General features: G+C 23.4%; 1 protein-coding gene across 2 annotated transcripts in view; it reads right to left on the bottom strand.

Moving 5' to 3' along the window:
* LOC102680391 (protein Wnt-7b-like) overlaps positions 1 to 6,126 on the bottom strand; it is a 101,114-nt gene that overhangs the window by 67,678 nt on the left and 27,310 nt on the right. The gene's annotated exons all lie outside the window — the stretch shown is intronic.

Here is a 6,126-nt window from a genome sequence, read left to right as displayed (position 1 = left end):
CCACTGTTCCTCTATCTCGGCCGGTCCTCGAATACGCCTCTAATCCTCGTAAAAAACGTCCGCGATCCGGACCAGGCAATCACCAGGCCGACCCAACGAAGAACACCCATTACACCCTTGCCTCCCTAATTTGAAGCTTTCAGCTCCGGATTTCAGCCTCGCCGCGGGAATCATCGTTTTCACGTGGTTATTGTTCACGTGCATCGCGAATAACGGGGATAAGAGGTTGAACGATGATAAGAGGTTGAACGATGATGGGTGCGAGAGTGAGAGAAGTGAAAGAAGTGATATGGGAGAAGGGGGAGGAAGGGAGTTGAGATGAGGAGTCGAGATTGTTTCGGTCTTGAGATGGATGGAGAGATGATTTTTATCGAGAGAATTTTTCTTGCAGTTTGAGACTGATGTATGATTGCAATTGGAAGTTTAAGATCGAGGAAATTTAAAGATTTATTAGGCTAGAAATGGAGGAAGAAATTAGAGTACGTTAAAATTATTAGAAATTACTTAAATTATTTTTATAAAATAAATACTTTGAACGATAGTTTTATGATAATAGGCAAATACTATTTACGTATTATTTACATTCGAATTTAATATAAAATATTTAGATTTTTGTTTAGATTGTAACAATAAGCGTCGAAACATGCTGTGACATATGCTATGATCTATTTTTTTCTCTTTTATTATTTAAATATCGAGAAAAAATTAACTTTTTTATACATATCGTTGCATCCGGCTGGCACTCATTTTCCTATAATGTTTTTATTTATAATTTTCACACTAGTTACAATAATTAAATAATTTATAATTGTTTTTTACACAAAACTAATTAATTCACTAAACAATACAATGTTTTTACAAAGAGTAAACACATCCGTTCTGCTCCATGTCCGGAACATGACTGTTAAATCGATATTGTAGATATCATGACAATCGATGTTGTTATTTCCTGTGACGCGTGTTTATGTTTATGTTGGTCATGACGTTCCATACTGTGACTTGTAACAATATATTATACGGAGTTTCGAGTTTCAAGTTTTATAAATACACATTATTAGTAAACTATTCACTGCATAAAAGAGTAATTCAGAAAAAATTAAATAATTTGGTATATGTATAATAATTTAATTTTTTTATAAATGAGAATATTTTAAGATATTCCATTTTCTTAAATGGAATTATACAATTATTAATGCTGAATTGATGAAACTCTACAAAAATGTATCAAGATATTTATGCAAATAATTTAAGAAATATTTTAATTTGAATTTTATGAAACTTATTGTATAAAGAACAAGAAACAAAGTAATACTCATCTCCTCGTATTTAAATATATAAATTTTATAAACTTAGGTTAAAATATTTTCTAAACTGATTTTTTGATATAAATAATTTAGTACTTTTTTGTAAGAAATAACGAATTATATCGATTAATGTATTAAAAAATCATATGATTCTTTAAAAATCTTATGATTCTTTAAAAAAAATATATATTATATCATTATTTCATGTAATCTTTATGCTTTCACTTATTGAAAAAAATTATTAAGCAAATAATTGATGTATTGCAATTATATTAAAATTAAAAACTGTTTATTTAAAATATTATTATATGTTAATTTTAAAAAATATATTTGAAATATTACGAGCATGAATCAAAAAGTAAGTTCTAAGAATTTTTCTTGTACATTAGAGATATTATGTATTAAAGAAATTATTAATATTAAATTTTTAAATGTTCTAAAGTTGTATTCATATCTTTGATTTGTTCATGTTTAATTTGTTATCAATTGTAAAATATATCACTTCCATACTTTTATTGAAAGTAATGTCTAAATGAAAAATTTGGATTTCTTTTTTCTAAAAAAAATTCAAGTGAAAATGTGATAACACATATGATAACAGCATAGTTTATATAATCTTTATAATAGTTATATAATCTTAGTTATATAATCTTTATAATTTTCAAATTTTTAGGCTAATGAAAAAAACTTTTTAAAGTGAAGATATAAAGAAATTTAAAATGAGACGCGAAAATGATTATCGCAAGTAATAATTTTTAATATATAACAATTTTAACGATGTAATAATTTTTCAACGATGTAAAACTAAAAAAATAGATGTAAAAGAAAAACTGATATTGTGATAAGTCAATAAATATGAAAATTGCAAAATTGCAAAATTCAATTACATTTTCAAATAATAAAAGAAACTAATTTCAAATATTGAATACTTATTTTTGAATATTTTTAAAAATATTTTTTAATATAAATATAATTTATTTTTTAACTTTTCTTCCTATTTCTGTATTTAATTATTATTTAAAAAAAAATTATTTGCAAAATTCTATATTAGTTGAAGAAATAAAAATATTTTTTTTTCTTTTTTCTATTTCGAAAATTATTTTTCTCAATTTACATTAAAATGTAAATTGTTTAAAGTTTATAATTTGATATTATTGAAGAAGTTTAATATCATAAAATTGAAATTTCTTTTGTTTCTATTTATTTGTTATTTTTAATGATTAAATATATAGAATGTTAAGGAAAATATCTGACAATGTTCTTATTTTAATTTTTTTAATGAATCCTTATATAATGGATTATAATCTTTCTAATATTATATTCATCATTAATTTCTGAAGAACGAATAAATATCAAATTAAAATCTAAAATCAATTTTTTCAATAAGAATTAACGAAAAAATTAACAAAAGAAAGGAATAATTAATTCTTAATCTCAAGTTAGGATTTAAATAAATAAAATATATATATATTTCTATGCAATTGATGTAAAGAAGAGATAAATTAAAATCTTTAAAATTATTCTCAAATTATTCTTTTTGTATATAATTCATATCATTCATTCATTTTTAACACAAATATTTAAGAATAAATATATTCATTTTAATAATATATAATTTATATAATATTTATTTTTAATATTATTCTTAATAAATATTATATGAAGAGAATAGAAAGGCTAGATGAGAAAAAATGAAAACTTCTTTCTCATGCTATGTCACTTCAAGTCATTATATGCCGCAACAGGAGTGTCGAGTCATTCGGTTTTCTGAAAAGATGAAAACAAATTACAATTATGCTCGAGGCAGAAAAGTACATATTACGATGCGTTCGTGATAAAGGGAATTTCGAGTTTACACCGCAGGATGTGCGGCATTGTAATTTATCATTCCTATACAAGGAGCGCAGCGGGATTCGAAGTAAACTTCACATCGTAAAGAACGGGAAAACATCGATTTAACAGATATAAACTTATTTCATCGTGATATTATTTGTTACGTTTTAGTTGAATTTGTACTGGTCAATGAAAGGTATGAAATTATTGGTCAAGTTTTAGTTATTCTTAATTATTCTAGCTAATGAATAATATGGAATAATATTGAAAATTGGGGAAGAAATTGGAATAATAACGAGGAGAAAGATCGATAAGATATTAAATCTTGAAACTGAATACATACAATCAGTTTTAAAAATCTTTATACATTATGTCTTACAAGATAATTCATGTATTTTGAAAAATTTGATTTTAATGAAAATTTATGTGTATAAATTATAATACATTATACATAAAGCACATTCCTTATAAAAATTTTTATCTTTTTTTTATAATTTTTCCATGCTTTGTATACAATTCTTGAAAATATTTTTTTATAATAGGATGATTGATTAATCCTGATAGATTAAATCCTGAATAATTTATATTTAAAAATTTTTGTTTTTTTTTCTTTTTGAATATAAATAAGTTATATTTATGAAATGAAAATAATATTGATATTTTAAAAGATGATTTATTATTCTTTCCAAGTTTCCAAGCAATTTCATTAATAAAAAAATTGCTCCATATATAATCTCAAAATATACTCAAAATGTTTCATAAGAAATAGAATTATTCTTTTAATAACATAATTTATTAATTAAACTTTTGTAACATATATGTTGTGATGTTGTAATTGACTATTTATGTTTAAATTCGGAATAGATATAGATGTTGCGAAATCTTTTTTTTTTAATTATAACGAATCTTTTAAATTTGCTGTATTTTGTAAAAAATTTAATAAATAAATAAAAAGTAAATAGTAAATAAATAGAATAAAATAATAGACATCATAAAATAAAAATAAAATAAAAAATAAAAATGATATAATAAATAATAAATATAAAAATTAAATAAATAAGAAATTATAAAGAATGAGAAATAGACGGAAACTAATATTAAAATAAATTGGTAAGATAATAAATCCTTTCAATCGATATTTATCTAACGAGGAACGTATTTCAAAATTAACCCAACATATTTAAAAATATTCCTTCTTTAAAATTGTGTTTTTCTTTATCTTACTCGAGTAACACGAACTTACATTCTAAAAATTCTTTTCTGAATTGAAACGTACAACTATGCGAAACCTACATCAAACTCCAATAATTTTTTCTTTGAAATATTCAACTTCCAAAGATTTATTAATAGGATTTCAATATCAAATGATTAACTACCAGACAAGCGGTTTCACAGATATAGAATATAAATTAATAGACGACACGATAAAAGATTGGAAATCCTTAATGAAAAGACCATTAGTATGGTAGAGAGATGGCCGACTAATAAAACACGGGTCTGACATCAGGGTCATTTATCTCCTTTAGTTTTGTAACAAATCCATATACGTGCACGTAAACGATGCGATTAAACAGTTTAACGCCGATAATCGAAGAAAAGCTGGCTTCTTCGGTTAACGGCACTAAATTGATTCTTTGAATTTTATTTCGTGGAAACTTTTCTAATACGTATGCAGATGAATCTGATTTGATAAAAGGAGTTATTTGATTAAAAATTAGAAATCTAGCTTGTAATTTCTCTGATCTAAAAGTGTTATCTTAGAAACATAAAATTTAACACGGAATACCGTTTTCATTCAAATTTCTTTGATAGAAATTCTTTATCTTATTCAAAGATAAATTTGATAAATAAGAATTATATTTATATTATAATTATTATTATAACGATGTGTAATGTAGAAGATATAAAATGTATAAATATATAAAATGTATGATATAATATTAATTGTATTATTATTAAATAATATATAATAAATTATTCAATAATTAAATATGAGATATTTTAATATTAAAAAATATTATAGATATATATTTACAAAAAACTTTGTCCATCTATAAAAAAAATTATTTGTATTAAATTACTTGATTCTCGAAACAAAATAAATATATAATATAGTGATTTTTTTAAATCATAAATAATTTATTCTATTACTTTTGGATTTATGAAAAAATTTTGTTTACAAAACTTTAAAAAGTTGTATGATTTTTCTGAAATTTTAAAATTACTTTCATTTTTTTAAACAATGAATGCAAATAAGATTTTATCATGCAAAATTCATGCAATCGTATGTAAACTATTGTGTAAATTATATTCAGTTTTCTTCTTCATATATAGTTCATATATAGCATTAGATTTCTGATAAAAATTAAAATACTAATATAATAATTTTTAAATACATAAACAATATAATCTTGATATATCATGTACTATAAAACAAGTAGAATATATCGTAAATTCTTATGTATAAAATACTCTATCCTAAGTTTAACAAAATATTTATAATTTGACAAAAGATTTTAGATAATATTTTTAAGTCAGTAACGATGATTTTAGAAAATTTCTTCACAATGTACTTTATATAAAAGTTAAAAATTAAATTATATATTTATGCATTTTCTTAAATCCAATAATTGCTCTTCTATTATTCTTTTCATACTTAAGAAAAATCGAATTCTTCACTTATATTTATATATAGCCATTTATTCAATTAAAATAAATGGCGGAGCGTGAATATAGACGCGATATCATCTTTCATAACATACGAAATTTTTGCAAACAAAATTTCTTTGTAATCTCAAAAAGTAACGGAGATAATCAAGACGATTAAAGTTAGCGGCATCCTGCATGCAGCATACAGTAGGGCAAGGCGGCATCACGCTCGAAATACCGAAGATATTCGCATCCATTACCGCTTGCACGGCCTTTTAGAGCGCGTTGAACGCGGAGATAGGCCGGCGTTAAACGCGGCGGCCCTTCACGGTATAATAAA

Source organism: Apis dorsata, unplaced genomic scaffold (genome assembly GCF_000469605.1).
Source record: "Apis dorsata unplaced genomic scaffold, Apis dorsata 1.3 scaffold_295, whole genome shotgun sequence".
In the NCBI taxonomy this organism is placed as follows: domain Eukaryota; kingdom Metazoa; phylum Arthropoda; class Insecta; order Hymenoptera; family Apidae; genus Apis; species Apis dorsata.
Note: the sequence above shows the minus strand (reverse complement) of the source record. Positions and strands in the feature narration are given on the sequence as shown.